This window comes from Rutidosis leptorrhynchoides, chromosome 7 (genome assembly GCF_046630445.1).
Source record: "Rutidosis leptorrhynchoides isolate AG116_Rl617_1_P2 chromosome 7, CSIRO_AGI_Rlap_v1, whole genome shotgun sequence".
NCBI lineage: Eukaryota > Viridiplantae > Streptophyta > Magnoliopsida > Asterales > Asteraceae > Rutidosis > Rutidosis leptorrhynchoides.
The window spans coordinates 56,000,238-56,010,811 of NC_092339.1; the positions used below are offsets into that span (position 1 = coordinate 56,000,238).

At 34.1% G+C, this 10,574-nt stretch overlaps 1 pseudogene; it reads right to left on the reverse strand.

Moving 5' to 3' along the window:
* Positions 1-942: 942 nt before the first annotated feature.
* Positions 943-8,914, reverse strand: LOC139859255 (serine/threonine-protein kinase TIO-like; annotated as a pseudogene).
* Positions 8,915-10,574: the final 1,660 nt, after the last annotated feature.

The window sequence follows — 10,574 nt, forward strand, 5'->3', positions numbered from 1 at the left end:
AATATTGCTAAAGCCATATGAAATTCGTTGGGCCAAATAATTGAGCCGGAAAAAAACATTTCTAAAAAAAAAAAAAAATCTTAAAAAAGAAAAAAAAATAAAATACTGAAAGACAATATTGCTAAAACCATGCTGACGTCAGCATGATGTTAGTCCGTTACCGTTCCTTGATATACCTATTAAGAATTAAAAACTATAAAATAAAATCAAATTACAGTATGAAATTCGTATCAAATTCATTCAGTAGCCCCGCGAATACCCGGGCTATAAGCTAGTTAGAATTATACGAGGCGTAGTAGTTTTTAATGTATGTACTAATACTGAACATTGTTTAATTAATCCTAGCCGACGTGTCATCTTGATCATTGTTCAATTAATCTTAGGTGACTTGTCATCTTGATCATTAAGCTACCTACTTGTGAAACAAAACATTTGAGAGCGCATGGTCTAAGCTAACCCATCAGATTGAAAACCCAAACCATCAAAACAATTATATGAAAATGAGGGCCGGAGACAAAAAACACAATTGTAACTTTGTCATTTAATAAATAATACGAGTAGTATAAAAGAACGTCACTGTTCCTATCAGTAAAACCAACTGTAACTTTATTGGGACTGTTGGCTAATTAAGTCACTGATTGAAGAATGTACATTTATTGTAAGCCTTTTTCTAGCGACTTGCTAGAGGGCTTCTTTCATATAATCTGCAGTTCAAAAAACAAGCTAGCAAACACAAAATAAGGAAACTGAAAACCTAGGCACTAAAAAATATGCGCACTTATGTGCATTCATAAACATGAATTCCATGAAACTAGACAAACAAGCCATAACCACAAGCCTCTGATTGTATACTAACGATACAATTACAAAGGTAGGACAAGAAATGCAGGGGAATAAGAATACCATCTTAGGTGTAATAACTAGTTGTCAATATGCAGATCTGAACTCATTAATTTATTGTTACTATTCCATACACCCGATTATACATACAGAATTCTATAAACGAAGGGGATGACACATCACATGAAAAGTTTTCTACTTCTTTTGAAACAGAGAGTAGCAACGCTAGCAATGTCTTCATTTGGTGACTGACGTAGTTTTTCAATAACCTGGTACACATGTGATGAACGGATGAACTTTCTACATGGTGAATGTTTACACATCATATCTAATGCATCAAGAGATTCATATAGAGGCGAACTTTTAACATCCTCAATCCTGCTTGGGTCGAGTGCAGCAACTGAGTAATCTTCTACCACCTTTAACAAAGCCTGCAAGAATCATGTAAAAAGATATAATTGTAAAATTCGATAGTATATATACAGTTTGAATATCAAAAGTGGTATGACTTGATGTTTATGTTATCAAATAAATATAAATAAATGAAAGATTATATATATATATATATATATATATATATATATATATATATATATATATATATATATATATATATATATATATATATATATATATCTCCATTGCTCCTTTAGATATCATATCTTCACTAACTTTATCCGAGTGGTAAGAAAGATTGTAAAGACATTTAGCAACATTATTCTTTCTATCATTAGTCGTCTCGGCTGAAAGCAACAGTTTTGCTAATATGGGTATACATATCCTCAGGTCTTCATAAAAGAAGTCACTATTTTTTGTTAACATGATAATCTATAAAATAAATAATGTCATGGAAGTGCTCATCCAGTATATTATATAATTAAAAAAATTGTTGCAGAATAACTAGTTTAAAACACAAAGGAATCTCACAGTATTGACAGCAGATCCTCGGGGGTAGTCGTCCTTGTCAAATAACCGATTAACCAATTGAGTAATGATGTTGTGCTTTGCCTATAATATAAAGAGCATCAAGCAATCAGGAAATAAAAAAAACACACATGTTTGACCAATGTTGTTTACAAAATATACAATCATCTTGTTGTAATATATATATATATATATATATATATATATATATATATATATATATGTCTGACTTTTGTTAGAAAATAATGTTTAATACTAACCAATAAGCTATAAAAGTAAGAGCTATGAAAGCACATTTTTCCTATCACATCGCACGTCCAACCGCGCATATTTGGATCTTCATGTGTAAGGAATCCTTTCAACTGTTGTAAGATATCTGCTCCATCTATTTGATTATAAAACTCCTGCCTTCCAAATTTTGTTTGTTAACACACGATAATTATGATATTCAAAATAATTTTTAAAATGGCTATGCCGATTTAGATTTCTACAATACAATATACACACTACTAGACAACTAGGAATTGTAATATATTGGATTCTCATTTATAAGAAAACTCTTTTTTTTTTTTTTTTTTTTTTTTTTTTTTTTTTTTTTTTTTTTTGCCAAAAATAACGCGAACTCTGAAATTAACTTTGATAAGACCTTCAAGCAGTGATTCAATTCCTTGTAATTATCAATTAAGGTTATTATTGAAGTTAAAATCGAAATAAGATTAGGTCGGAAAGAAAACTTCACAAAGATAAATTATAGTTCACTCATTCAACAAAAGGGTGAGGGAATGTTGAACCGAAATGGCGAGTTATTGGAACGGAGAGGAAATCTGTAAGTCAACTAACGTTAATCTTTTAAGGAACTAAATTATTTTATTTGAAACTTTATCTTATCACATGATGTCTAGCCATGTGTAAACAAGCGTGTACTAATATAGAAGAAGATTGGGACTATCAAATACAGTAGCAAGTACGGACCTTGTCCATTGCTGCTACTTTTGAAACTATTTGAAGAGCCCATGACTTAACATTAGTGGGTGATGAATCATCAAGTAACCTTTTCATTAAATGTGGATTTAAGAGTCCTTTCCCAACAAGTTCAACAGCCAGTGACCGATGATCTACCATTAAGGCTAGTAGGTGAAGAGATGGTACAGTATCCTTCAACTCTAAATGTTCCAAACAATTGATTATTTTCCCAGGAAGTCCTACCTGAAGAAGATTTAGAAGATTTGTAAATTTGTTTTCAAACAGGAATGATAAAACATCAGAGATAAAATGTATGTAAATATATATACACACCTCTAAAAGTATTTGAATATACTTGTCCATGCTTGCTTTTATTTCTATAACCATATCCTTCCTACTTGCAGAGTCCATGTCTCCAAGTTCCCAACTCTCTTCAGAAGCCTCAAATGGAAACCTCAAAAGGTAAACTACTTGATTAACTGTACGTTTTACTTCAAATTTCCCTCCACTAGGTCCAACCCAGTACTGTAAAGGTTTAAGATGGACATCAGATATTAAATCACATAAAATTTTTACAGTTTCACTTGTAAGCAACACCTGGCGAAAAACTGAACTGCCTCCTTTAAGACACATTCTTAATGAACAAACTGCCCACACAACCCCAAGAGGAGAGAGTCCAATTTCATCTGAATATTGCTGGTGCTTGTTTCCTAACAAATCAATAAGACTTTGGGGGATATCACAGCTACCTAAGTCCTGAATAGCTAAAGGCCCACCCCAAAGTAATCTGAAATACAACAAAACCACGCACCCATCCCTCATCCCATGCCAGTATGAGAGCATGAATTTACCACCTTGAGCGCCTGTTATTGACATCCTCAGATAATCACAAAGTGTGGCACTCGATGGGATCAAAGGAACGGCTATTTCACGAATTAATGTGGCAACAGACTCATTTTATTCAAGGGAGCACATATATGCAAGCGCCAGCATGGCAGACATTGAATGGGGTTTAATATTGTGTATTCCAGTGAACGAATAATGGTAGGCTAGGTCAGAGAGGCGTGACTGCTGTGTTTCAGGGTACAATGTAAGCATAATAACTGCAGTATATCCTTTAGACCGATCATCTATGGATTGTGCAACTGAAGCTACAAAAAGGCATGCATGGAGAACCAAGTCACTTGCATCAGAGACTGTACTTTTCAGGTTGTTGTTTGTGTCTTCTTGTTGTAGATCGAATGAAGCACAAAGAGATATTATTGAAAAAACCTCTGAAATGATTGTATTTTCACCACCTCCACCAACCACCGAAGAATTAGAGAGACCACATACAACACGGGCAACCAAATCATTTTGCAGGCAACACCTTAAAATTATCTGAAACAAGAAAATATTTATCTTCTCAGGTAATCCATGATCAAATATTTAATGGAATTGTAATTGGTTAATGTAATCCGTTTACTCATATTTGACAGAAATAAAGTTTTCAAACAAAAAGAAAAGAGTTTCAGGTTCACCTAACCCATTTTGACACATACCATATATATTGAGCAATTATTTGACCCTTAATCCCTTAAAATTAACTTTACTTAGAAAGCCTAAATTATCACCTGAATTACAGAAGACCACGAGGCGACTAAGCGCTGGCGAAGACAATAGAAGATCGCAACTCGTATAGCTTCGGACCTGAGGAATGCTTCTGTCACCGCTTCCACTATTTTTTCATAATCTGTACCCATCCATGGTCCACCTTCATCTCCTTTAATGTTATTCATTTTCGAAGAACGGGTATAAATTGAGCTTAGTGGAAATAGAGGTGCATTTTCTTTTGTTGATTGTATCTCAAAAGCATGTATTAGTGACCAAATAGCCTCACATGCTTCACAAGCAGCACGTAACAAATTTGAGGAACCAGACATGAGACTTGCACCACAAGTCACTAAGCAAGAAAGCAAAGCATCTATGACACCTGATGCTTTAGCTTGATCCAATATTTCTTTAAGAGTGTTTTTTGCTACCTCAGCATGTTTGATGACCATGGAAGCTTTCAGACCTTGTGCTACACCAGATATTATGATTCTAATGCAGGCAACAGATTCATATAAAAGTCTCCCCGATGCATCTTCAGCACAGCCAGTAACCTACAAATAACAAAGTGTTGAAATATATAAATTTGTACAATCTCAATCTGGGGTATGATTTGTGTTGAATTTAGTTGTTACTATGTGTTAACTTTAACATCAAGGTAATTAAGGAAACCTGGTGCTAAAGTTAGAGGACCGAAGATGTGAAGTGGAAGATTGAAGGTCCAATTTCTCAATATTAATTAAGTATACAATTGGTTATTTTGGTAGTATACGTATTATCACCTAGATACCAACTGAGTTTAAGAACAAAGTTTAGTGAGTAATGTTAATCAGTAAATGATGAATTCGTGCTATGATCTTCTAGACCGTATGTGAGCAATAAGATATATGTAAAGATTGATAGGACCGATTACAGCCCAACAAGTGCCAACCGTATAACATTCATGGTCCCAAAGTACTCTAAAACCGATTGGTAGTAGAGGGAAAATCACATGAGCTTATCATATATTGGCATTGACATTTATCCCCAACCAAACCGGGCGCCCCCTTGAACAATATTCCATACAGAATCCACTCATCTTATATCGCGGGCCACTTGCCCTGGAAACTCAACCTGACCTGGGCCCAATTAGGGAGACTTTGATATAAGGCACACATAGGATCCATTATCGTTGGCAAGCCGAGGGGCGATTCATCCACATTATAATTTTTTTTTTTTTTTTGGGCTAACTGAGCTGAGCTCTGATACCACTAATAGGACCGATCACAACCCAACAAGCGCCAACCGTATTACATTCATGAGTCCCAAAGTACTCAAAAACCAATTGGTAGTAGAGGGAGACACCCACGAGCTTATATATTGGCCTTGGCATTTATCCCCAACCAATGTGGGATTGGGTTTGCACCCAACAAAGATGATGATGATGTATAGATCTGTGCTAATGATTATGATGATGATAAAAGATTCAGTATCAATAACAATGTCCACAATGTATTAAGGTAGAAGGATTACAACGGATTGGGAGAAGGAATTGGTGAGGTAGTGTGTGTAAAAGGTGTAACTAAGAATTTTGGGGATCAAATACTTAATGAAATTAAGGGATGGAGCATACAACTCACTTACCAGATAGGTTAAACACTACAATTTACATAACTAGTTTAAGTTCTAGCAAGTAAAAGTTTGAGAGTTCATAGTAATAGTTTCAGACATTGTAATTGTAACAATCGAAATTTGATTAAATTAATGAATCTACTCCGCCGATTGAGGATCAAATTCTTGATGTTCGATTTTGTTTTTGATATTATAGTTTTGTACATCATGATTGAGATATAACCACGAATAAGAGTAATACATGTATCATAGCTTTGGTTGAGAGTATAATTAACCTCTTTATAGAGCTCCATTATAGTAATACAATGCCTGATATATGAATCTCCAAACCGTCCTCCATTGTTATCCAACGACTTCTTTATATCCGAGAAACTCTATAAAAGCAAGACATTCATGACATGCGCCATCTAATTAGGAACTAGGTAAAGAAAGAAATAAATACAGAGAAAACCAATCAAAAATTGAGATTAAGTGGTGTTTTCGACATTTTCTGTGATCCGGTTAACAAAGATTTCAGATAAAGTGTTTCCAGTATCACCTGCAATACCATACATCTGTGTATTGGGTTGTATTTGATATCAGACTGGTCGGCAAATAAATTTTGCCAAAACTCAAATGGGTCAAAAGAGGTCCAAAATGTATTTTGAATACACCAAACATCCTAAATAAGGTTTTATTATAAGCTCAAAATAATATAAATAAATTATATGCAGATTTTGCAGCGGCAACGTGATAAAGCAGGGTTGGACTCATTCAAGTTTATTAAGGCAATATTTCTAAATTAATCTGAGAAAACACATGTCAGTAACATACCTTAACCAGCAAGTCATTGTAATCTGACTTTTTCCTGAGAAGAATATTAACAGTCAACCCCGCATTTTCCCAAAAACTTTTATCTTGCGCTCCTGTACAATGACTGGTAGCAACTAAGTTTGAAAGAACTCTCAACTCTGCGTGGTTCGACTTAGGAACATCTTCATCCCTGGGTCATAACAAGTCATTTTAAACACGACATTTGTTGGGAACAAGTTGATTATATCGATAGATATCAGGCGCGTCTTTGATGGTGTGCAAGATAGGCCGTCGAATAAGGGCCGGAATTTTCAAAAACCCTAAAATTTCTGTAAATCCCTTATATATACTTGTTTTAATATAGGTCCAAGTAACGAAAATTGAACTTCTGATTAATTACCAAGGTGCTAACAAATACTCCGTATAATTAGAAGCTAGATCGAGCACAGTATGTAATATATTAAGCTTAATTATGTAGATGTTACTACACTATAAATATAAATCTAATATAAATATAAATATAAATATAAATATAAATATAAATATAAATATAAATATATAAATATACATTATAAAAATGTCACAAAAGGATAAAGAGATAACCAAGATTCAGGCAAACATATGGGTGTCCAGTTTCCTCGAGATAAAGTCACTTCTGATTGGATCTCATGAATGTTACCCTCATCACCACTATACAGTAACTGCAAAGTGTAACCAATCATTAGTTGTCTTTTATGTAACATAATTTATTTATTTGATAAAACATTTTTTATTTCTTTGAAATGGACACAATGAACTCAGAACAATAATTTAATTTAGTCAACATGTTTAGCAATGTTTATCAGAACAAAATAATATATAGCATAGTATAGCATGCTTTCGTAAGTACCTCATTGCCCCTGTTGACGAGAACTTCGTTAGAGGGATTCGTGTAAAGGTCGTTTCTAGTAGTGTATGCCACATGTGAATCTAGCTTCTCCTTTATCTCTCGATTTGTCAATGATACATGGGCTTTATCCGCGTTCTCCTGATATTCATATATTAATTAGTTAAGTATGCTTTAAAAAAAAAAAAAAAATTAGTTAAAAGTATGTTGAAACACAAACCACATCTATGTTTTTAGTAGGAGTATTAAATAAACACCAAAACAAGAGCTTTCTCATTATAACTAAAATTGACAACGTTTGTGTTGTTTGTTCTAAATTAGGTAATCTTTCCTACATTAATTAAGAAATTTTGAGATGTGTACACACTTAATTACCTGCAGTTTTAAGGCTTTCTCAAGTTCTTGTAGTACGACATCAATTGACGGGCGTCCTTGTCGATCTTCTAGCAGACACTGATATGCAATACGTGAAAACTTTTTCATGGAGTTGGTGTTCATGTACTCACTCAATGTAGGATCAATTATCCGATTTAGTGTTTCCTCTCTATACATGCTCTGAGCCAGTTGAGGCAATAATCTTTGTTTACTTACTATATCCATATAGAAACAGGAACGGCCACATAGGACTTCAAAAAGTACGACACCAAACGAATAAACGTCCGACTCTTTGGTCAATATCCCAGAACGATGGTAAGCAGGATCAACATAACCCTTTGTACCACTCACATCTGTGAAGATAAAAGTTTCATTTTCATTGGCTCGACCTATTTTGGAAAGGCCGAAATCCGCAATCATTGCCCTCCAGTTACTATCCAAGAGAACATTAGCACTCTTGATATCTCTATGGATTACTCGTTCGTGTTCTGCAACGTGGTTGTGTAGGTGATCTAAACCACGGGCTGCGTCGACACAAATATTTAGTCGCTGCATCCATGTCAGCTGACACGTTGAATCCGGAGATGTACGTAGGAACTTGTCGAGGCTACCGCGATGTGCATATTCATAGATAAGAACTTTTTCAGGGCCTTGGTCGCAAAAACCAAGAAGGGAGACGAGGTTTGGATGTTTATAACGAGATAGCAACTGAATCTCTGTTAAGAACTCGTTAAGCCCTTGACCAGAAATTCTAGTATCGAGACGCTTTATAGCAACGGTGGTAAGTTCCCTTTGACCGGAGAGTGAGAGTTGTCCCTTATAAACAGGGCCATACCCACCCTTTCCGATAATAGTTATGAAGTTTTCGGTGGCTTGTACTATATGCTCAAATGGTATACTGAGGTGCTCCGAGTCTTTAAATGGCATCGTCATGGGTAAGTAAAATGATCAGAACATCAGTGGTGAAGGAAGAAATTAAGAAAAAATTGTTGAAAAAATCAGAAAAGAAGATTAATGCAGGACTATTTGATGTCTAATGAAAATAAGTGACTTCTCATTTCGATATTTAATTAAGGTGCTAGGTAGTAGTGGAAATGGTAATCATTGTTTAATCCTTAATAATTAACAATTAAGCTACCTACTTCTCAACAGTGAAACCATGGGTGCCGGCAAAATGGACTGGGAAATGCTTAAATCTGGTCGATCTGAACTTTCGTAAACAATGAAATATTATAGGCCATAGTGGACCCTCTTTATTCGTTATTTTAGTCTCACATTATTAAATTAATATTAATATTAATATTAATATTAATGTAGAGAGATAGTGGAAATTATTTAATTCCAATGATGAGTCATCTTATGATTTAAACTACCTACTTCAAAAGCATGTGCTTTGTTGAAAAGATCGAACTAATTATTTAATTCTTAACAATGTTACTTAGTATATGATTACATGTGAAGGTATACGGAGTGGCGAATCCAGAATAAAATTTCATTTGATCTCAAACAAAAATTTCAAAACTAATTATATTTAAAGGGTACTTTAGTGATTGTTTACGTTAAAAAAGTTATAAAATTTTAAAATATATGAGGTCCTATTATTAAATTTAGTAGCGTTTATACAATTTGTAAAGTACATTATATATAAAAATTTCTAAAATAGTGAGATTCTTCGACCCCACACCACTACTGCTAAACTCGCCACTGGGTATATGTTGATATTGATGACTGAAGCTGTGTATAAAAGGTTCATGCGAAGGTACAAGGGTTAATCTCTTTGTGAATCATGTGTGATTTGGTTTTGATTAACATACCTAGTATGGGGCCAAACTATAATTACACAAAGTTGGGACACAGTTGAAATTAACATCCATTTCACTACAAGAAAAAAGGGCTGACGAGCACAATTTGGTCACTAATCATACAAAAATGGTCACTAAATTAAATTAGTGACCAAAATTTGTTGGTCACTCTTCGTCACTATAGGTCCGTCACAAAATTTAGTTAGTGACCAAAAATTCAAATTGGTCACTATAGTGACTAAGATATCGTGGTCACTTTTTATGGTCAATATTATTAGTGACAAAAATATGGTCACTCACATTGGCCGTTTGTGACCAAAAAGTGGTCACTCATTTTGACGTTTTGTGACCAAAAAGTGGTCACTCATATTGACGGTTTGTGATCAAAAAGTGGTCACTCATTTTGACGGTTTGTGACTAAAAAGTGGTCACTCATATTGATGATTTGTAACCAAAAAGTGGTCACTCTTTTGACCATTTATGACTAAAAAGTGGTCACTCAAATTGAATATTTATGACCAAAAAAAGGTCACTCTTATTAACCATATGTGACTAAAAAGTAGTCACTCATATCACTATTTGTGAACCAATAGTGGTCACTTTTTTTCACCGAAATATGCTCACAATTATTGAAATTTGATCTTCAGGAAAATTATTTTCTATATCGAGTAACCAAATATATATAATCATTTAAACATAAAATAGTAGTTATATAACAAAGTTTAAACTTTCAACTCATCCTACACCAACTAGTTATAAAATCAAGCATGTACTTGCGGATCCCTACATTT